The following is a 25,783-nucleotide window of genomic DNA, read 5'->3' on the forward strand; positions in this document are numbered from 1 at the left end:
ATTGTTACACCATTGTAAACATATCTTGTTTTGTTCTTGTTTTTTTTTAGATTCTGAGTTGGAATCCCATCGAGGTCAACATTATTTTTCACCATTCCAAGGCCAATAGAATAAAATTCCAGTCAAGTACTGATGTCTTTTGAACCCAATCTCTGCTTCTTCAAAATGCCCTTCCTTTTTTCATGTATTGTATTTATTAGTGTTGTTTTGAATCCTTGAGGAAATATTAATTTCTAATAAGGTGGTAAATTATATTATATATGACAAATAGCCATCATAGAATATAGAATCCATATTATATTTTCCAAAATTTATTGGTGACAGAATTCTTGTTTATTTATTTTTTTTTTATCTTTCTGTTTTAAATTTCTAGCTTCTGTTGTTTTAAGTGAACATCTTTTAATAATGTCATTATTCTGAAATCCTATAACTGCATCAGACTTCCAAATTTGAGTTTAAAGCAATCCATTGTCAATTAAAGTCAACAGATACACACGCATATTCATAATATTCTCACCCAGGCATGTGTAAGGTTTTTTTTTTTTTTTTGAGAAGCTGGTTGCATGAGACATGGCTCATCTTCAGACATGCAGCACTACTTTTGTATTCTTGAGCAAGATAGTTTATTTCATGTGGGTCCAGTTCACTCAACTGTGGAAATGAGTTGCAACATCACTGGTGCCAAGTTGTATCAGCCTTTGCTTTTCCTTTGGATAGCATCAGTAGCATGGAGGGGGGAGGCTGGTATGCATAGGCAACTGCTTGCCTTCCATAAACAACCTTGCTCAGACTTGTGCCTTGGAGGGTAACTTTCTAGGTGCAATTCTATGGTCATTTATGACCAAAGTGGGGTCTTTACTTTACTACATTTCTGGATCTAGTGTTCAGTAAGTCTGATGGAGAGATGGACTATAAAAGTTATTTTGCTAACGATCCAAGCTTATTGTAATCTTCGAAATAAACTGGGTAAATTGGCAGAGTTTTTTCTAATCCATTCCTGCCATGCCTGTTCCTTTTATCTGCAACAGTGTGCATTTCAACTCTATAACCTTTCACTTTATTTCTGAATGTGTATCAAATGAAAGAACCAACAGAACCAGATATTCTTGTGCCATCATAGGTCCCTGTAGGGATCTTAATTATTTCTTTATGATGCTTCTTGACCAAGTAGGAATCATAAAATGATAATGATTTTCGTTTATCCATAATTGTAATAATATTGGTCTCAGCTTTTGTAATAGGCATTTTGCTGAATTCTTGTCAATAGCATGTAAGAAAAGATTCCCAGAGAATACTGCAGTTTCAGTCAATTTGCTCTCGATTTACTCAACTAAACTTCTTGTACACTACCTCCTGTATTGAGTACTTTCCCTTGTTTATTGCTATTACAGTGAGATTTGATTGGTATTTAACTAATGGACGTCTGCCATTCAGAAGCCCAAAACGGGGCAAAATTACATGATCTGACAGTTTTGGTAGCTCTAGCAGACGATTCTTATCTCTCAGCAATATAAATACAAGTGTTTTTATTTACCACAAATTCATACAAGAGGTTCTCTCTAGATAAATAACACAATATTCAGTGTTCTAATTTAACATGCATGTTAAGGTGAGCATAAAGATTGCTTTTGGTATTAATAATGCTTTATTTTTAATAAGCCTACATAATAATTAGAAATAAGTTAAATGCATATAACTGCTACATCAAAGGAAACAAGGACACATATCCGGCAGAAACACTTGTGAGAGTGGAATTTTATAAGAATAATGCTTTAATAAATCAATTTTGAAGTTGTATAATTCTCCATTCTTCCTTATTATGTCTTCATTATATACTCTGAGTGCTGCATGAAATCCAATGAAGTGAACTACCATGTAATCGTTTATCTTAAATGATTCTAAATGTTCCCTTTTCATTCGATGTGGTTGGCCAGATCTGTATTGTATCATAGTGCTAATAAGATACTCATGTAGGTTTCAAATCTCTATTCCTTTACATTGTATATATATATATATATATATATATATATATATATATATATATATATATATACACACAGTTAGATAGATAGATAGATAGATAGATAGATAGATAGATAGACAGACAGAGAGACAGACACCTACTTACATACATTATATATAAAGTGAGAGAGAAAGAAAGAGAGAGAGAGAGGCAGACAAGCAGACAGTGATATGAAACAGAGTGGGATGAATACCATCAAGTATTGATTGATGAAGGGGTAATGTGGAAGAGTGATGGATAGCAATAAAGATGGGTGATAGACAGAGAGAATGATTGATGTCAATAATGAGTGATAAAAGGATAATCATAGAAAAGAGTGAGGAGGAAGTCTAACAAGAAAAAAAAGATGATAGTAATGCGTAATGGGTGGATGAGAAAGTGTGATGGTTTAGCAATAAAGAAGTGTGATCATCAGGAGGATTAAATACAGACATTTCCACAGCCATCCCCTGTTACATATGCAGTACTTTGGGGGGGGGGGGGGGGGGGGTAGAGATAGAATGATGAAAGAGAGAGAATGAGATGGTGAGAGAGTGAGATGGTGATAGAATAAAGGGTGAATGAAAGATGAGAGAGTAACAAAAACAGGAAGCCTGCCATGGATGAATACTTAAAATGAACATAATAGGCAAGAGGGACCAAAGTGTAAATATTACATACATACATATATAGCTATATAAATAGATATATGTATATATATGTATGTATATATATATATATATATATATATATATATATATATATATATGTGTGTGTGTGTGTGTGTGTGTGTGTGTGTGTGTGTGTGTGTGTGTGTGTGTGTGTGTGTGTGTATATACACACACATATATATATGCATATATATGTAAATTCATGCATATTTATATAACCAAAACTATTACTGCCTTCATATTTTTCTTATTGCCTTTATGTAATTCTTTGATACCTCCTAACCATTACTCTGTCTCTCTCTCTCTCTCTCTCTCTCTCTCTCTCTCTTTTGCTCATACAAATGTATATCATACTAGCACACGCATGCACACACACACACACACAGATATGCACATGTGTATATTACATGAATGTGTGTGTGCATTTATGCGCATATACATATATGAATTCATATTTAAGCAGAGAATGAGAGCAATAGTTTGAGAGTATCAAAGAGTTACATAGGGAGAAAGATAAAAAGGCATGCAGACTGACAGACAAATAGAACATAGCTCAGAGAAGATAAAAAGCAAATGATAAAGACCGACCTCATAAAATATAGAAAGAATATGTTTGATAGAGAGCAAAGGAGAGATAGTAATACAGAAAGGAAAAGAGAGCTACATAGATAGAGAGGGCAAGAGATAGAGAGAGACAGTGTGTGTCAGAGAGAAAGAGGGGTAACACAAGAAGTACATGGGCTGGGTAGAAGATGTTGGTTCAAAGTGAAATGGAATAATATCAAAAAAAAAAAAAAGAAAAGAAAAAGATTCCCAAGAAATCATGAAGACGGAAAAAATGGTAAAATTGTTCCAATGTTAAAAATAACTTCAGCAATTTCCTAATTATGTCCACCGATTATTCTATTTTTATTCTCACACCAAAGACAAGATGTTTCACACACACACACACACACACTCACTCACAAAGATAGAAGCAGCCTCATACAGATGTATGCATGTGCTTACGCATAGGCATTCACATAGACATGAGCATGCATGCATGCACTTACAGATTCACACATGTGCAGAAACACGCTTGCATACATATATATTGATACACAATCTCATACAAATACAAATACACGTTCACACATACATACATACACTCAAACATACAGACATACATGCATACCCTTATGTGCACACATATGAACACACATACGTGCACAAATATATATGCACCAACCAAACAAACAAAAAAAAATGATTTGAGAGATAGCTGGAAGAAATTAATGGAACTACCATTTCTTGTCTCTAAACAAGATTCCATGGTGGAATGACTCCAGCAAAACTAGAGGCAACAACATTGCTATGAATCTGCTCACATTTCTGTAATTAGAATTAATAAGAAAAAATATAGGACCAGAATGGAAGGAAAAGAAAGATAAAGAAAGGAAACATAGTAGACTGCTTAAGGAAGATAGATAGGGTGGTAGAAGGAGGGAGAGAGAAAGAGAGAGATACAGAAAATGAACTGATGAAAGCATTTTAAAATTGTATTTTTGTTTTTTTCAATAAGTCCTCATTGATATTCATTTAAACTGGATTTTATATCATGAAAACATCATTTGCACACAGCATAGATAAATTAGAGTGCATGCTACATGCATACATATATACATAGATGTGTACATGTGCGTGTGTGTTTTTGTATGTGTGCATGTGTGTGTGTGTATTTTTTTTATTTTTAACCAGCAAGAAGTTACGCAAGTGACTCAAGGGCCAGCAGTTCCATGCAGGGCACTCATCAAATATGTATGAAAGTGTGTGTGTGTGTGTGTGTGTGTGTGTGTGTATCTGCATGTGCTGTGTACGTGAATGCATGTGTGTGTTTGTGCATATGTGTGATTTAGTGTTCCAATTTAAACAGCAAACGGTTTGAAATGTGTAGTTTAATTACTTTAAATTTATCTTGGGTTTTTTTTTCATACATTCTGTGCTATGCATAAATATTCATTAACTATTTTATCACTTGCTGACAAACACATAGTATGCAAATTAGTCTAACCATTACAGCAAGATTCAAGCTTGGCTTCGATTTAAAAAGCAATTTGCTATATATTTGCCTTATGATGGAGGAATGAGTGAAATACTTGTCTCAGGGTAAATGGTCAACAAACTGCAGCACATATTAGGATGATTTCCTTCATGTATTACTGAATAATTAGTTGTGTCCATGTCTCATTAATGTTCAATAGCAAAAGACTGAAAACTATAGTTTAACTACTTTGAATTTATCTTATTTGATATATATATATATATATATATATACTGTCTAAGAATCCATAAGTCAGAAAAAATAATACTTCATATATTTTTCAATAGAGTAGGTATATTAATCAAAATGTGCAGCTTTCTATATGCATTACGCTTGATCTTACCACTCAGTTTCACACTAGGGGGTTCAATGGAGTGTTAAATAACATCCTAATTATGTAACCTTGTGCTCTTCAGAGATTGCAGTTATGGAATGAAACATGGCAACTGCTCTCTATTGTTGGAGGAGAAAAACACATCTGGTTTGTAGTTGCTGTAAAAAAGATGGTGGACTGATCCAATCTATCCAATGTTTATTTGCTTCCATTACTGGCTGCATATTTTTGCGAACTACATCTGCCAACATTACAAAGTAACTCCAAGCTTCCAGAAACAGCTGTCAGACTTGGCACACCATATTTTCTCCCTTTTAATTTTTTCGCATCTTTGTACACTGTATAAGTTTGCTCTATTGATATATAAATATCTATATATTTATACTTGAATATTCATTGTCTGAAATTTTTCAGTCTTTGCCTTCTCTCTATTTACATGTAATATGCATAGATATTTTTTATATTTAATCCAATGAGTTTTATCCATTTATCTGCATCGTTATTTTCACACCTACTCACCTAGATTCTTCTTATAGCCACTCTTTATCCCCCACAGACTTGGTCCTCAGTAAAAGCTATGGATTGTATGTTCAAATCATTTGAGCTCAATAAGTTTTTTCTATATTGAGAATCTCTGAAGCTCAAGCTTTCTTGTATAAAAAGGAAATATAAAAATATGGAAATTTAACCCAGACACCCTGTATATAAACACACATGAACACACACATACACACACATGTGCGCATGCACACGCACGCACATATACATATATATATATATATATGCATATATATATATATATATATATATATATATATATATATATATATATATATATATATGTATGTATATATATATATATGTATATATGTACATACATATATATATATATGTATATATATATATATATATGTATATATGTACATATATATATATATATGTATATATATATATACTACACTCTCGGAGTGGTTGGCGTTAGGAAGGGCATCCAGCTGTAGAAACTCTGCCAAATCAGATTGGGGCCTGGTGTCGCCTCCTGGTCCACCAGCCCTCAGTCAAATCGTCCAACCCATGCTAGCATGGAAAGCGGACGTTAAACGATGATGATGATGATGATGATGATGATGATATATATATATATATATATATGTATATATGTACATACATATATATATATATATATATATATATATATATGTGTGTGTGTGTGTGTGTGTGTGTGTGTGTACATACATATATACATATATATATATATTTATTTATTTATTTATTTATTTATGTGTTTCAGCCAAGTGGCTGTGGTCATGCTGGTGCACCACCGTGATTTTCACATTCCTCGCATGGCTCTTCTCCCCCACCTGACATGGTCCAATCAAGAGTTTTGATGGCACATCTGGTGTATAAGAGAATTTGACATAGCTGCCCTAAACTGCGTCTCATTACGAGCCATTGGTTCGTCTGGTACCGTGGAGAGGAAAGTGTCAAGTTTTGTCTTGAAGACCTCCGTATCCATGTCTTGCATGTCTCTCAAATGTTTTGGCAGGGCATTGAAGAGCTGAGGTCCTCTGAAACCGAGGCTGCTGCAGTATCTCGTTCTTATGTGAGATGCAGTGGACGGTACCTTTGGCACCATGCAGTGGCGACCCGTGCGGGCGTTCCTGTAGTACTTGATGCCAAAGTTTGGCACCAGTCCTTCCAGTATTTTCCATATGTATATTATTACATATCTCTCCCGCCTGTGCTCCAGGGAGTAGAGACCTAGTGCCTTCAGTCGCTACCTGTAGTTCATCTGTTGGACTGTGGCGACCTTTTTTGTATAGTGCCGCTGAATTGCCTCGAGTTCTGCTGTCCGCTTAACACTGTGTGGTGACCACAACTGAGAGCAATAGTCTATGACCACAACTGAGAGCAATATATTTTATACATATATATATATGTAAATATATATAACTAAATGACTGAAACAAGTAAAAGAGTAAAAGAGAGTAAAGAGAATATATATATATATATATATATATATATATATGACAACTCTTATTATTGAGAGATAAGTATTGTTTGCTGACTATTGTGTCCTTGTCTGTAAGTGAGCATTCAGAGACAGTGGATACCTTCAGTAGTGCAGTCTCAAAGTTCTACATGAAAACTGAAGTTCTCTGTGAACCAAGCTCCGACGGGATCTAAGTGCTCAATCATCATAAAAGCACAGAAGTATTTACAGGGAAGCCATTTTACCTATCTGACAGCCTGTACTTACAACTGGCTAGTAGGTTGAGAAATCAGAATAGACCCTGACTAAGATTCTATGACTTGATTAAATACAATTTGAGGCAGTTACACACTGAAATCCATAGCACAATCACAAAAGTCAAGGATAGAAACTGATGAAGGGAAGCAACCTACATTTGATATTATGACTTCAGACAAAACATATGGGCAGTCATTGTTGATATTGATTGGTAGCCTATGGTGTGACTTCATAGGCAACACATTGCCATTACATTCTTCACAATACAATACTGTTATATCATGGACAGCATTATCAACAGCTATGTTGACAGTATATTACTGTTACATTCTTGACCATATATTACTACTACTTTATTGAGAGAATATTATTGTCACATTACTGACAATATATTAGTTACATCCTTGACAATATATTAGTTACATCCTTGACAATATATTAGTTACATTTACGTTCTGAGTTGAAATTCCACTGAGGTCAACTTTGCTTTTCCTCCTTTTGGTGTTCATTAAATAAGTACCAGTTACACACTCGGGGTTGATGTAATCCACTTAAACCCTTTGTTTGTCCTTGTTTGTCCCCTCTATGTTTATCCCCCCTCCATGGGCAATAAAGAAATAAATATATTAGTTACATTATAGAAAATATATTACTGTTATATTACTAACAATATACTTGTAATTTTATTTACATTACTGAGAGTATAATATCATTACATTATTCACAATATAATACTACTGCTTATATTGACAATGGTATTTTATGGTTGGTTATACTATCGGAGGTATGTTAATGGTGGTTAAATTATTTGATCTGAGAAAAAAATTGAGAAGTTGGCAATACTCTTATTTGAACTCAGAAGAGAGGGGATGTAGACTACTTATCATATATGTATATTATCTAATTTCCTTCTATATTTATTTTCTTTTGTCCTTTGACTAATCTAATTCTTATTATTTTTACCTTAAAAAGCAGCAAATGTCAAACAAGCAAACAGAAATAGACACAAACACGCATAACATAATTGGAAAATAATAATACTGATGATGACAATGATGATTATGATGACGATGATGATGAGGAGGAGGAGGATAATGATGAGCATAATAATAATAATAATAATAATAATAATAATAATAATAAGATATAAAAATGTATCTAAATGTTAAAGATTGCATATTTGCAATTGGGAAAGAAAGAAATGTATAGCAACCACTAATGTTTAACCATGTTTAAAATCAGGAGACACACAATGGAGACATCGTTCAGCTCAGATACAGCAACGTCTGTGTGGAGTGAACATGGCATGTTTCAATAACACAGTCGAGTAATAAAATAACGTTAGTACTTAATTATACACCTTGTCCACTGGAATGTGAACAACTTCAAGATTGCCAAGAGAACGAAAACAAAAGAAAAGCATTTGCTAAATATATACACCATCAAAATAACAAGAACATTCATCATAAAATATCTTAAACAACAAATTCAGAATTGAAAGAGAGAAACAGAAGTGATACAAGGGATATGCATTGATACATACATGCATACGTGTGTGAATATATATATATATACATATATATTTATATATATATACATATGCACACACACATATATATGAATATATATATATGTATGTATATATATATATATATATATATATATATATATATATATATATATATATATATATATATATATATATATTTATATATATATACACATACATACGCATATATATAAAGAGAGAGGGAGGGAGAGGGCGGAAGGAGAGGGAGAGAGGCAGAGGGTTAGGACAGACAGAGTAGAGGGTTTTGAAGACACGTACCAACTACATAATATGTAATAGGAAAGAATTGCTAATGATTAGGTGTACATGTTTTATGCTCACTCTACCTTAAAACACAGAAGCAGAGACATGTCTTACACACACATGCCTAACTACAGACATACATTCATCAGACACAGACATGCACAAAATATAATAGAAACAAGGACAAGATGAGACACATACACACTCTGGCATTCTGTAATGATATGCAAATTAAAAGAAAAAAAGCAACTGTATGTATATATATATATATATATATAAATATATGTACAAATATATATATATACATATATATATATATATATATATATATATATATATATATATATATATATATATATATAAACACATTACCTAGTTTTTTTGTTGTTTTTCTTTTGTTAGTTTGTTGTTTTTTAATAGCCATTTTCAATTTTCTTTCCAAATTGAAAGCTTGCTTTTCACAAAGACATTCGTTGCCGATCTGGAAGTTGTAAATTAAAGAGACTTCCACAGTAAGATTCAATATCTATGGAGTTTTTTTTTTTTAATGGTATTTTTATTCTAACTCCCTCCCATCTTTATGATATAAACTCAATATTCCTTTTTCTTCATGCATTCAAGAAATAAACAACAGTATTTGTAAATATATAAAAATAAGGAAATTTACCAGATTGATATAAAAGAAGGTAACAAAAATAAAAAAAGAAATCTGAAGGAAGTTAAGCAAAACGAAAATCACACACAAATATCTAAAAAGCAAATTTTGCTCATCATAACACCTACACTAAAAAAAAAAAAATAGAATTTAAAAAGAAAAAAAATAATAAATGTGAAATTAGAATCAGTGATACATTTTGATGAATATCAGCAAAAATCACACAAAAAATGTTAATGAAAACCCCTAAGAATATTTCCACTCAAAGAATTTTTCAATAAACATAAACTGTTAGAGCAAAGAATTTAAAACAAGGAAACTGTAAAGGCAAACAGAAAAGTAGTGAGGGAGAGAGAAAGGGGTAGGGAAGAGAAGGAGGAGGAGGAAGAACAAGAACAACAACAACAACAACAACAGCAGCAGCAGCAGCTGCAGCTGCAGCAAGGATGATGAGGACAATGACAGCGACAACAGCAGCAGCAGCAACCACAGTGTCATGTGAATTTAGAATGTCTGCCATATCTGAAGTGACATTTGCTGTTGTGACGAGCAAATACAGATTATTATTAGCCAAAAGCGATTATATTAACAACTGTCGATAACACTATGATTCAAATAAACAAAAATGGAGAATTATTTATATACAATCAAACAACCATACACACATTATACATACTTTATATACATATATGTGTGAGTGTATGTATGTAAAATGTGAGAAAATGTTAAAAAGACATATAAGTGTTCAGACTAGACCTAGCACTCAGAAATCCATCATTGAGGGAACAGACACAGGATTCATAGAAATATGAGTTGACAGAAGCATTGTACAGGTCAAGCTAATTCTAAGTATAATAAAATAAGTTATGAACAGGCAGTTACAAGGCATCTTCTCAAGTTTAAGTGTATACAAATGTGTTAAATATCAATTTATACAAATATATTGTATTCAGTGCTGCTTCATGTTATCGAAGTTAATTAATTCTAGCTTGACCAAGCATTAACCATATCATTGAATGTAGTGTTTGTTGTTCTGTTTAAGAATGAATTATTTTTTACACGATGTGAAATGCCCTTTTGATATTTGTAGCTGATGATGTGTAACAATGAAGAAATGCAAGCATCCTATGGCTCAATGACGTCATTCACAGCCTAGTGTTTTTTACACAGTCGTTTGAGAAGAGGATTTCCTTCCGAAACTATTTCAACAGTGAAAATTCTCTTCACATTCTAGCGTATGTAAACATCTTAGACATGATTTTACATTATACATTGATAAAAGCTAAGACTGTTACAATCAAAACAAAGCTAAAATACTGCTTAATGCTTCCATGTTACTCTCTTAATCAGTGGAATTCTCCGCAATATGATTTTCTTATGAATATTTCCTTGAGACAATAAAAATTTCTTGGTGTCATTAAGAACAAAGCTGCAAACTAGCAGAAATGTTAGCACACTTGGCAAAATACTCAACGGCATTTTGTTTGACTTTACAATCTGAGTTCAAAATCTTCTGCGGTCAACTTCACCTTTCATCCTTGCAGGATCAATAAAATAAATACCAGTTGAGTACTGGGGTTGATGTAATTACCTTACTTGCTTCTCGGAAATTGCTGGCCTGGTGCCAAAATTAAAAACCAGTATCATTAAGGAGATTTTTAAAACCATATGTTTAAATGATTTCATAATTAATTGTTCTTTTTACAGCCTTTCGTTAAATATTTTATTCATTCATCCACCTCTGTAACATTAGATTTCTTCCTAACAGTGGATACATTTTGAGCTATTTTTTCCTAGACATCATAAATAGGATGTTTCTGCTCATAAAACTAGAGTCTATGATGTTAGTCATTGATAAAATGTGTTTGTTTTAATATCCCTGTTGCAGTTTGTTTTGAATGAAGAATAACCATTTTGGTTCATTTATTCTTTTACTTATTTCAGTTATCTGACTGTGGCCATGTTGGAGCACCACATTTTAGTCGAAGAAATCGACCCCAGGACCCATTCTTTGTAAGATTGGTGCATATTCTATCGGTCTCTTATGCTTAACTGCGAAGTTACAGGAATGTAAACACACCAACATTGGTTGTCAAGCGATGGTGTGGTGGGGACAAACACAGACACAAATACACACATGAATATATACATACATACATATATATATACATATATGTATATGTATATATATATATATATATATATATATATATATATATATATATATATATATATATATATATATATATATATATATATATATATATATATACAATGAGCTTCTTTCAGTTTCTGGCTACCAAATCCACTCACAAGGCTTTGGTCAGTCCAAAGCAATAGTAGAAGACACTTGCCCAAGGTGTCACACAGTGGGACTGAACCCAGAACCATGTCGTGGAGAAGCAATCTTCTTACCACACAGCCACGACTGCACCTTGAATACCAAAATACATAAGCTAACTCTTGAATGGCAAAGACCAATACAGTTTGGAACCAGTAACAGTGCAGCTAGTTCTAAAGCTGAGTGTTTTGAAGGAAAGTGAAATAAAGAGTCTTGCTCAAGAACACAACACACAGCCCAGTTTGAGAATTGAACTCGCAATTTCATTATTGTATAAAACCAATGCTCTAATGATTGAGTTATGTACCCTCATGACTGTCTACATACATACATATCAATCCACACACACACACACACACACACACACACACACGGATATATATTATACTTTTCAAGAAGTTGGATGTCTATGACTTCGAAGTTACTGTTACTTCTCTTCTTGTACGAGTATAATGCATAAGTGCTCTACAAAATCTACTGGATAATTCTTCAGTTTAATATTAAATTCGTTTTGCTATGGCTCAACAGTAATATATACGTATTTATACATGCATAGATACATAAATAAATACATACATGAGTGTGTGTGTGTGTGTGTGTGTGTGTGTGTGTGTGTGTGTGTGTGTGTGTGTGTGTGTGTGTGTGTGTGTGTGTGTGTTTATACACAGAGACACACACACATATATATATATATATAAGTATATTTGATGTCCTTCTATGCAGTTTCTGTCTACTAATTCCATGCAGAAGTCATTGGCCAACTAGAGGCAAAATGAGAAGATACTTGGTCAATATAATATCATAGGATTGTATTCAGTTTAATAACAATAAACTAACTATAAAATATTAATACTGTATAATAATATCCACTATAAATTACTCATAAATGTAGGTATATAACTGTGTGTATGTGCGTATATATAGAAATATGCACGTACACATATACACACATACATTTATGCATGCATATATATATGTGTGCGTTTTTGTATATATATATATATATATATATATATATGTGTGCGTTTTTGTATATATATATATATGTGTGTGTGTGTGTGTGTGTGTGTGTGTGTGTGTGTGTGTGTGTGTGTGTGTGTGTGTGTGCATGTGTATATATACACACACAAACACTCAGAACATGTATATAAATGTATGTAAACATATATAAATGTGCATGTGTGTAGAAACATAGATATGTAAACATATATATAAATATATGCATATTTTAAATAGACATCACTGAATATCATTTTTTCTCCCTCCTTCCCTCTCTCTCTCTCTCTCTCTCTCTCTCTCACGCTCTCTCTCTGTAAGTATGTGTCTAAGTATTTATGTATGTGTGTGTGTGTTTATATATGTATATATTTCTATGTGTGTTTTATTATCTTGCTCCCAGTTAAATATTAGAACATCTATTTGAAGGCTGTCATACTTGTTTTCCAGATTGATAGTTTAATGCCAGTTTGCTTTTTGACCTACACCCTACAATCATACATCACCCTTTGATGCCCTATATGGAAAATAAATGATTTCTGACTACATCCTTGTATTAGCCTGTTCATATGTTCATCTCAAAACAATTAAAGAAAAATGGAGAAACATTCTTATGTGGAAAAATATAGAAAATCATCTCATAAAATGTCTATCAGTGTAGACATTATATTTCAGACATTTTGTATTATTCTACCATTTGTCTCAGTTCTTTTCTTCATGGCTGACTGAAACTTGCATCCAGTAAGTAGCGCCATGTGTCCAGTTGCCAATTATTATTCTTAGCTTTTATGCAAAAGACATAATTGCCATGTAGCCTCCCTACTTCTGCAACCTTTCTTCTCACTCATTCTTTCTCCCTCTGTAGCTCTTTATTTATTCATCATACCCTCTGTTAATTTGTGATGCCATGACTGCTTAAGCAATTTATATTTTCTATTGTTAGGTTGTTTGAAATCTAAGTCAAATTGAAGTGAATGCTCAATATCCTACTAAGCATAAATATATACACATGCATAAATACATACATGCATACACATGAAGATAGATAGACAGATAGATAGATAGATAGATAGATAGATAGATAGATAGATAGATAGATAGATAGATAGATAGATAGGCAGGCAGGCAGGCAGGCAGGCAGACAGACAGACAGACAGACAGACAGACAGACAGACAGACAGATAGGGTAAAACCAGTAAAGACCGCCTACTACATATTCTCTGTACTTCACATACTTCGCTTTACTTACAGTGACTAGGTTATTCCATTTGTCATGTAGGACGAGTGTACCATTATTACTATTCCCTGCAACATCTCCCCTTTTAAGATTCTCTTATGAAATGTCATTTTATTTAGCAATAATTTTTTTTTTATTCGCTCCACCTCCTATTTTTAGGGTTTTTTGGGGGGATACAATTTAATATTTTTGGTGCTTGGCATCTATTTTCAGGAACTCTATGTGTTTTCTTTTCCTCTCACTCGTACACCTGGATTCAGTCACCTGCAGTGGCATTGCTACTTGGAACATATCGTACAACCATTCCATTGGTTCCTCCAGCTTCTCTGGCACACTTTCCACGAAACTCTATTTCAGTTGTTGTTGTTGTTGCTTCTGTTGTTGTTGTTGTTGCTTCTGTTGTTGCTCTTGCAGTTGTATCTGCTATTGTTGTTGTTCTCTCAGATGTTGTTGCTATTCTTGCAACACGAGCAAACCTGCCAACAAATTTTCCATACTTCTATGATTTTTCATAAAATTCATACCCAAACTTTGTGAGTTAATTAACTCTTCTTCAAGTTTCTATTAACTCCACATTAAATCCTCAACGAGTTTGTTAATTCCTCGTGAGTTGTTTAAATCATCATCACCACTGTTATATCCTTATAATATTGGATTGTTATAACGTCCACTTCAGTGTACAGTATATTTAGTAAAACCAGTAAAGAAAGGACTATCTCTGACCACCTACTACGTACTCCACATACTTCACCTACTTCGCTTTACTTAGAGTGACTAGATTATTCCATTATTCACATGGGAGGGGTGTACCATTATTACTAATTCCTTACCATACACGCACACACACACACACACGCACACACACATGTGCATACATATGGCTTCTTTTACTTTCTGTCAATCAAATCCACTCACAAAGCTTCATTGGCCAAGGGCCAAAGTAAAAGATACTTGTCCAAGGTTTCGTGCAGTGGAACTGAACCCAGAACAATGTGATTTGGGATCAAACTTCTTACCACACAGCCATTCCTGTACATATATTTATATGTTTCCCTACAGTAATTACCATTCTGATACAGCTGTATTCCCATTCCTCCTCTTGCTTCCCCCTAACACCCAATTCTCAGTTTCCTAACCTAAATTATCCGCTGAAAAACATTTAATTCCAAAACTGAACTTTGCCTTCACAAAACAACTTAATATCTCACCTCTGTGTGTAGATATAAAAACAAAAAAGCAATTTTACAGGCATCAATAATTATTGCTTTCACTAACAACATTCAATACCAGGTCTATTAACATTATTCCACACTCATACACACGACATACGACAAGCTGACATTTTAACCTCTCCAGCCTCAATCTTTTTTGTATTTGATTATCCTAATCACTAAACCAAACTCTCAAACTTACAAACCACATCCACCTTTCAGGTAAAACACACCTGCCACTCTAAAAGCACCACCTTTTAGTAAATACTTTTAAAATTAGAAATGATACGCCTATCAAATAGACAACATCTCATGCATCACTACACTTGTGAACAATATATTTATAATATTTGTTTGAGAAAAATCTCTCAGTCTGAGAATTCCCAATGAAGGCATTTATATTTATGGTTTAGGTATTCACGTCATAATCATATGGTTGTGCATTCAATTCTTGGAGCCTGCAGAATTTTGTGTCCTCAAGTAAGCAAAAATTTTTTTCATGTTGTGCCAGTTTGCACAGCTGTTATCATTACCAACCATGAGGGGTGCTTCTTTCCTTTTCCTTCTATCTTTCATATTGCGGGATCAAGAGGAACTGAATGTTTCTATGTCTGTGTGCAACTACTTTCGAGGGTGGACTGAAAAGTTCATAGGTTGACTATGAAGGAGTGATGCTAGAACTGTGAAATCTTGCATGCATTAATTTCAATCCTTCTTATTAATAACTGCATTGTTTCTTTCCAGATAAGCTGACATCTAAGATTTCGAAGAGGACTTCAATAGTAACTAGTACTGACTTCTCTTGAAAATGGACAAAAGTTGGTATTGTACTGTTTTCAAGTACATGCAGAAAATGGGTTTAGCACCAAAGAGATTCCTGCTAACATAGTTGCTACATGTTTATCAACAGTGCAAGAGTGGGCAACTGAATTTAGGAGAGGAGGAGAGGGTCTTGAAGATGATTCAAGATCAGAACATCCAACAACCTCCACCACCAAGGTAATATTGATCTTGTTCACTACATAGTGATGGATGAGAGAGAATTGACTATGAATCAAATAGCCAATGCTATTAGCATAGTTTGTGAAACAGTTGAGAATTTTCTGCACAATGAACTTGTCATGATGAAGGTTTCAGTAAAGAAAAGATATCATAACTATTTCCTAAACAGATATTGATAACATGAATACCATATTGGTGAAACAATTCCGTGAACTGTTCTGTAAAAGGATAAATGAAAATCATTTCTTACGAAATATAAGTTAATCTTGTTCATCCACTTATTGCCATTTGTATAAATTCAGTTTATTTACTCTAGATACTGAGAGACATATTCACAGAGAAACAGGAATAATGAGTGGGGAAAAGAGAGCAGAATTAGGAAAGGTGGAGACAAAGGAATGACATGGGGTAAAGAGAGAATTGATATTCTTAGCTTTGAAGAGGTCTAAGTTGAATGAGTTCCTACTTGATGAGGGAAAAAAAGACAATGATTTAGATTTCAGACCCACATGCCCTTTCATTTTTATTAGGGGTTATCTGTCAACTACAAATTAGGGTTACATACTCCTTTTTATAAGAAAATAATTCATAAGTTCTGCGGAGCATCATGTTGTTATTTTCCTAGTAAACAATGAACAATGTATCATGTCATTATCTCAAAACAAAATATTATAAGTGTGAGGCCAAGTTTGGTGCCACAAATGATGGGGGTGGGACTGAGAGATACGATGTTAGGATTAAATTATGTGTATTGATGGAACAATAAATTGAATATGAAGAAAGGAGGAAAAGTGAAAGCAAATATAATTATAGAGCACAAAGATCGGTTAGAGTATAAGAAATTGAATGACCTTCTATGTACAGTTGTACACCATTAGTGTTGCAAATATATACATACCTTCCTATATATGTATATATACGTAGTATGTATATGCATGCATGTGTGTGTGTGTGTGTGTGTGTATACTTATATATATGTGAGTTCATAAACGTAGCACAAGGATGAGTGAGAGGTGAGAAATAAAATTGAGAAAGTTATTGAGTATGTAGACTTGTGGCACACATTACTTGAGGTTCAAGACATGGATCCTGAAATCGTGACGTGAATAAGGGCAAAATGAAAAACATTTTATCACAATTAAAGATGTGCTCAAAGCAAATATGGACAAGAATCTATGTGCCACCCTCTTCAATAGCCCTATCCTACCTGTACTCATAGGCAACTACAAATAGAGAAGGGTATCAATTAGCTATGATGCAAAGGTCCATGAAAAGATCCATGTAAGAATATTGTTGTGAGAGCATATTCGAAATGAGGGAACACAACAACAAAGTGGAGTGAATGATATGATCATGGAAAACTGAAAGTTTGAGTTTCATTGGGCCAAGACATGCGGCAAAAGTTCTCAAACAACAGATGGTCCCATGGAAAAACAAGGATTCAATGAGCGTCCACTACACATCTGGGAACTGACATGCCTACAGGCATGAATATTTTCATGCATGCACAAGAAGAGTGGCGTCACCTCCCAGCCAAAGGATTTTTCCCACATGACAACAGTTTTGAACACACCTTGAAAAATCATCTTCATTTAAGGGCTGTATTCCATGCTGACATGGCATGATCAGTTTAACCGGATTCATCAAGTTATAAGGTTATGTTGAACTCCATTGTTAACTTTGGCATAGTTTGCATGGTTAGGGGCCCTTCCTAATTTGACAGGGGTTTCTGGGTGCTGTTTTTGTGCTACCAGCTTTATTAAGGTTTCTATATAACCTGCAAGACAGAAAAAGAAGAGGAAAGTGAAAAAAGTTCCCACTACTAAGAGTGGTATTATTTATTAACGAGGCAGAGGGTGGCTTTATGCCAAATGTTGAAATGTTCATTCCTCAGTCATATTTTAGTAATCTAGAGGGACAAGCACAGGTGTGTTGCTACAGAGGAGATAGTTGTCTGAAGGAGATGAAAGGAAGCTAGTCATATACATACTTTCATATATACATATATGTATATGTATATGTGCATGTTTAGTGTACACAGGTATGTATATGTATTAATATATATATACATATATACATGTGTGTGTGTGTGTGTACACTTTCATTCATGTATTTTCAATAACTCTAGTTACATCTCACAAGATCTAAACATTTCTTTTGCAGTTTCCGTTAATGAACTTTGGCAGGTTAACTACCCCTGATTATGACGAAAGATGAATATTGATGATGCTTCGCTAAATTTAAATGTCTCATGACTTGACTGTCATCAATAGGTATAGAGTCTCCTGTTCATCAGTAAAGTTTATAGTTGTTCAGATATATTTATGTATCAAGCTATTTTCTGGCAAATTACACTACATAATGTATATAGTTTGAAAACAGTAGTTTTATGAAGCAATTTTGCAGCTACCAGCATCAAATTCATTTTAATGCATTTTGTCAAATAACTGTATATGTCTGTGTGTGTGTGTGTGTGTGTGTGTGTGTGTGTGTGTGTGTGTGTGTATGTATACACACATACATATACATATGTATGCATATGTATATATATATATATATATATATATATATATATATATATATATATATATATATATATATATATACATACATATATATATATATACATATATATATATATATATATATATATATATATATATATATATATATATATATATATATATATATATATATATATATATATATATATATACAACCTTCGACAGAGTAACAGTCATATACACACCTTGAACAGACACACATATCAGTACATAAACATATGTTCACATGTACATACATATATACGCACACACAGACATGTCTACACACATACATATCTAAATACTCATATACATAAGTACATATGTACAAACATACATGTATATAGGCATGCCCGCATGTACACATATGCATACGCACATACTTGCATGCACACATACATATTTGCATGTATACATACAAACTTACATGCACACATACATACATACATACATAAATACATGCATACATATCATTAACATATTGTTACCTTCTCAGATGCAGCATGGAATTTTGTCAGTGAACAGGTTGCGGTCTCAAAGCAATGAAGATATTTTGCCAAATTAAATTTAAATGTTGAAGCAAATCTAAAGGTTTTTGTGTTTCTTTAAATGGTTTATGAACACTTTCCATGTTGCAATTGTTTATATATATATATATATATATATATATATATATATATATATATTTATATATATGTATATATTTATATATATATATATATATATATATATATATATATATATATATATATATATATATATATTATACATATCTAATAAAAAACCATGTCCAATAAAAAACCAAAATAATGCAAACATATTAACCACACAAAATTTACCCAAAAGACAAATCCAAGAAAAACAAACATCCAAAAGATGTCACTCAAGAGTAATGTTCCTTGTTTCATTGATTCATTGTTTTATTTACATGAATTTATGAGAAATCCTATGAACAAAGCAAAACTGTCTTCCAAAATGAAGGCGAACACCTTTCTCCATGTGATCGACTTGAAAAATTAAGACACTAATATATTTTCCTACTCTTCTTAACATGAAACCAACGGTATACTTAATTCACAAATAATGAAATTATATATCCACCAATGCAGTGTTGAGCACTCATTTCATCCTTTGACATTTACGTATCAATCAATCTATATATATATATATATATATATATATATATATATATATATGAAAGAAAGTTTGAAAATGCACTTATTTTAAAGATATTTATTCACTTAACCGGTTTCACTTTTTTAGAAAAAGATTATCAAACGTCTTTGAGAATAATAGAAAATGTTAAAAAACAGTTTGTGTATTAAAATACATACATACATTCTTTGATGATAATAAGAGGAATATATTTAAAGTATAAAGCTTTGTATGAGCTTTGTAGTGTTACATACTGATTATCACACATTCTCTGATAATAAAGACGAACATGTTAAAAACAGTGTAAGTATGAAAATACATATATGGAAAAATACATATACATATTCTTTGATAATAATAGAAAATGTTAGAAACAGTTTAAGTATCAAAATACATATATACATTCTTTGAAAATAATAATAAGAATATGTTTGAAATAATTTACAACAGTTTACAACATTTTTGTTATAACAATGTTGTAAACTGTTTCAAACATATTCTTCTTATTATTATTATCAAAGAATGTATATATGTATTTTGATACTTAAACTGTTTCTAACATTTTCTATTATTATCAAAGAATATGTATATGTATTTTTCCATATATGTATTTTCATACTTACACTGTTTTTAACATTTTCGTCTTATTATCAGAGAATGTGTGATAATCAGTATGTAACACTACAAAGCTCATACAAAGCTTTATACTTTAAATATATTCCTCTTATTATCATCAAAGAATGTATGTATGTATTTTAATACTCAAACTGTTTTTTAACATTTTCTATTATTCTCAAAGATTTTTGATAATCTTTTTCTAAAAAAGTGAAACCGGTTAAGTGAATAAATATCTTTAAAATAAGTGCATTTTCAAACCTTCTTTCATATATATTTCCACTCGTACGGTATTCCACAACTTTACTTTATTATATATATATATATATATGTATATATATATATATATATATATAAAGAGAGAGAGAGAGAGTTCAAATTTACAAAATATAAATGATGAAGACAGGTGAGGAAGCAATAAGCAGGTGTATTAGTTTGATGCTCAGGAAGGATGGAAGCATCTTTGATGTTTTGAGCCTATGTTCTTCTATAGAAAGGAATCAGAGGAAAAAATGGAGAGAGAATGATATAAACATGGAGAGAATATATTTACATTCTCCTCACTTAGCCAATGGTGCATTTTCTTTTCTTGTTCTTTTCCTGCTATTCAAGTGAGTTGACAAACTCATTTGTGCTGGTGACACAGAAAAAAGAAAACTGTAAAGAAGTGGTGGGTATTCGGTAGTACATCTACCTTTAGAAGCTATGCCACAACTTACATTGGGGCTTGATGCAGTTTGATACAGCTTGCTGGATCGTGTGAAACTGTTCAACCCATGCCACCATGGAAAATACATTAAGCAATGATGATGATGACAACAACAATGACGATGACAAAATATTGGTCCATTCCAAGCAGTATGAAAACACCAGTTATTGAATTCCCTACCTACAGAAATTATCAAATAGGACCACTAATTTGGGAGGACAGCCTGTAATTCCACCATGCAGAAATAAGAGTAACTTTAAAATCATAATATGTATTTTATTGAACATTAACACCACCTACGTTTCTCATGTTCTGACTCCCAACTGGTTTGTTCATATGTCAATTCACCAAACTTGCTACCATCTCCATGCTAATGTCTTAACATTCCTTACTTTGATTATGCTTGCACCAATTCAACCCATCTTTGTCTTGTAGCTAACTTTCATCAAAGAACACTTCCTCTCTTCTCTCCTCCACATTTTCTCATTTATATTTTTGTGTTCAAAGTAATAAGTCAACAAGTTTTTACCAACACATTCTTGAATTAAACAGATATGCATCTTACTTCTTAAGAGTAATTTTCTTGTCTATCACCACAACTGTTAGATTTAAGTAAATGCTTAAACTATAGTTTATCACATTTATTCAATATGATCAGAAAGAGCTTGTCAAGTAGAAGTAAGAACAGCAGTACATAAAGGAATCATAAAAGAATTACTCTGAATGGTTAACTGGATGTTCTTCACAGTTTGATGCAAGAGAAAAACTTAGTCTTCTTGCAAAGCATTAGAACTTGCAGTATCCACAAAGCATAACTATGTAAATAGATTTGGATTAAATGCTCAAGCAGTTACACCATTAAATGCCTAAACATTGAATGTTCATAGATCTCATTCGATACTTAAAATGGAACAGTTCTTGAGTTTATGGATCACTGATCATACTGGACGTAATTTACCAATAAATTTGGTCATTCAAATGGATGCTAAAACTTTGTTTGATGATTTGCATAATTAGGAGTACATCTTCTGTTGTAAAATCTTGTCTTGTTTTTAAAGCTTGATTTGAAAGGTTTAAGCATTTTCTTTATCTCCACAACATTAAAATGACAGGTGAAACTGCCAGTGTTGATAGAGAAGCTGCTACTGATTATTCTCAGGAGTTGAAGGAAACAATTTTTGAAGAAGATAACACACCTGAACAAGCTTTCATTACTAATGAAACATGACTTTACAGCAAGCATATACCAACTAGAATGTCATTATCTCGTGAAAAAACATCAGCACCAACTGTTAAAGCTTCTAAAAGTCATTTGGAATTTCTGTGAGAGAAACTGATGCTGGTAATATGTAATTAAAGCTCTTACTTGTGTATTATTACTCCCAAAGTACAAAGGTTTTTAAAGACTATGCAAAGTTTAATCTACCTGTGAAGTTGCATTCAAATAAGAAGGCTTGCATAAATACAATCCTTATCCAAGATTGTTTCAAAAAGATTTTTTGCTCTACTGCAGATAGTTGCGTGCCAGTTGTTATATTTCTAACAAAGCATTGGTCCTGTTTGACAGTGCACCAAGCCACCCAGAAGATTAAACAATTCTTTTGATAATATGAGAATGGAATATATCCCCATGGAAATGACTTCTTTCTCAAACCAGCAGATCCAAGGTTTGATAGCTAACTTCAAAGCATATTATCTAGTAGAACACTGAAACTTCTCATAAGAGTGATTGATGGTGGAATAACCAACGGTTTATAGCTTCTGGAAAATTTCAGCATTACGGATACCATAGATAACTTAGATGTGTCATGGGATGAAGTGAAATCCCTAGCTATGACTTGTATTTGGTAAAACACATTGACAAAATTTACTGATATCAACCAACAGAAAGTCTGCATCATGTTCAGCAAAGTATTGTCACCTTGACAAATAAGGTAGAATCTAATAAGTCATTAGATCAGTCTTTCTCAACCATTTAACTCTTGCATAACCCTTAAAATAAATTACATGTCTCAAGGAACCCTAGCACAAAAAAAAATTATATACCATATCCTCCTCTTATTTTTTCATTGTGGTTCATGTGGTAAATATCATCATCATCAATCATCCTCATCATCATCGTTTAATGTCAGCTTTCTATGCTGGCATGGGTTGGATGGTTTGATTGAGGACTGGCAAGCCAGGAGTCTGCACCAGGCTCCAATCTGATCTGGCAAGGTTTCTACAGCTGGATGCTCTTCCTAACACCAAACACTCTAAGAGTTTGTGTGAGTGTGTATGTATGTATATATGTATAAATACACACACAGATATTGCCATTTACACATGAGTATAAATCCTTGTCAATAACAATGAAGTAACATTGGTATAATATTAATCAGGAGCAACTTCAAAGTTTTTTTCTTTTTTTTTTTCCAGAAAATATCTCAAGAAAAAATAACCAATGATTAAAGATCTGGTGTTAAAAGAAACATGATGAGAAACTAAATCTGAAAACTCAACACACACACAAACACACACACACACACACACATACAGATATAATTAAAATACATAAAGATAAATGCATGAAAAATATTAACAGAATCAAAATAACAAAGCCACATAAGCAATAACAGCAATAAAAAAGAATAACAGTAAAATATAAATAAAATACAAAAACGACTTAGACAGAAGGCAATATCACAGTTTTAATAATAGATACAAGCTTTTGGAAATTTCCTTCATACAAGCAGAATGAGTGTGTGTGTGTGTGTGTGTGTGTGTGTGTGTGTGTGAGAGAGAGAGAGAGAAAGAGAGTAATAAAGAGAGAGTGTGTGTGTAGGTGTATAATATATTTAAAAAAATATGAATTATCACGTAATAACTAATAAAAAAAACTTCTGCAATGAGAAAACCATTTATGTAAACAACAGCAAAAGCAAGCTCAACAATATACAGAGAGTTACAGGCATAGCTACCTATTGAAGGACCATGTGGTTTAATGTTGAGTTCTACTATGAAGAACCTAAACCACCTATCGATGCCTTGGACTGACCAGTGACTTGTGAGTGAATTTGATAGGAAACTGTGCGAAAAGTGGGGCTAGAGAGAGGCAAGATATGGTATGAGCGCAAACCACAGAGAGTGGTGAAGTCGGACACTAGCAACATCCACTAGGATTTCCCAGTCTAAACAGATCAGGTGCTAGAGCATAACACACTGGATCTAGTGGTGGTGGACAAGGCACATCACATATGCTACACAGTTGTTGCCCCGGTGTTCAAAGTAAACCCATTTCATAGTATATACTTCGAAGCCGAAATACTGATCTAGACAGAGCAACAACTCATAAGTGGCTGGAAAGCTCAAGACAGGAAGCAGAGACTGAAAGTTTAGCAGCACAAGACCAAAGTTTGCTTACCAAACACTATCAGGCTAACATTCTTCAAAATGGTTCTGACCCTAAATGCAGATTCTGTGATACAATTGACGGAACAAAAGACCATCTTGTCTTGGGATGTTCTGAGTTGACACAAAATGAATACAAAAATCACCATGATAAGGTAGGACAGTATTTACATTGGAAAATATGTAAACACTACAAAATCAACACTCTTGCTTACTGGTATGAACATTATCCTCAGCCAGTCATTGAAGGTAGAAATGTCACTGTCCTGTGGGATTTTCTAGTCATAACCAACAGAACAATCCAGTCTAATCAACTAAACATAGTCATTAAAGAGAGGGAAGAAAATACTTGCAGACTAACAGATGTAAGTGTTCCTACTGATTAAAATATATCTGCAAAGGAATCTGACAAATTAAGTAAATATAAGGTCCTGGAAATTGAAATACAAAAGATATGGCATCTTAAAGTGAGAACTGTTCCTGTTACTGTGGGTGCCCTAGGTTTGCTGAGAAAGGTATATCAAAAACATCTAGGTTATATCCCGGGAGAACCATGTCTCAGAGAAATCTAAAAGAGTGTGCTAACAAGCACTGCCCACATCCTTAGAGAAACTCTATCAGTTTAAATGTCTGTGTTGTATTACATCAAGATATGCCCCTGCAGCTTACCCTCCTGAAGCTTTCAGTCATATTGTAACATCTCTTATCCTTCACTCACCCAGGACACTGGGTGTGTCTCGGCAAGTGATTGTAACAAACATGCAGATTAAAATTAAAT

Source organism: Octopus bimaculoides, chromosome 8 (genome assembly GCF_046866305.1).
Source record: "Octopus bimaculoides isolate indiv1 chromosome 8, ASM4686630v1, whole genome shotgun sequence".
Taxonomy (NCBI): domain Eukaryota; kingdom Metazoa; phylum Mollusca; class Cephalopoda; order Octopoda; family Octopodidae; genus Octopus; species Octopus bimaculoides.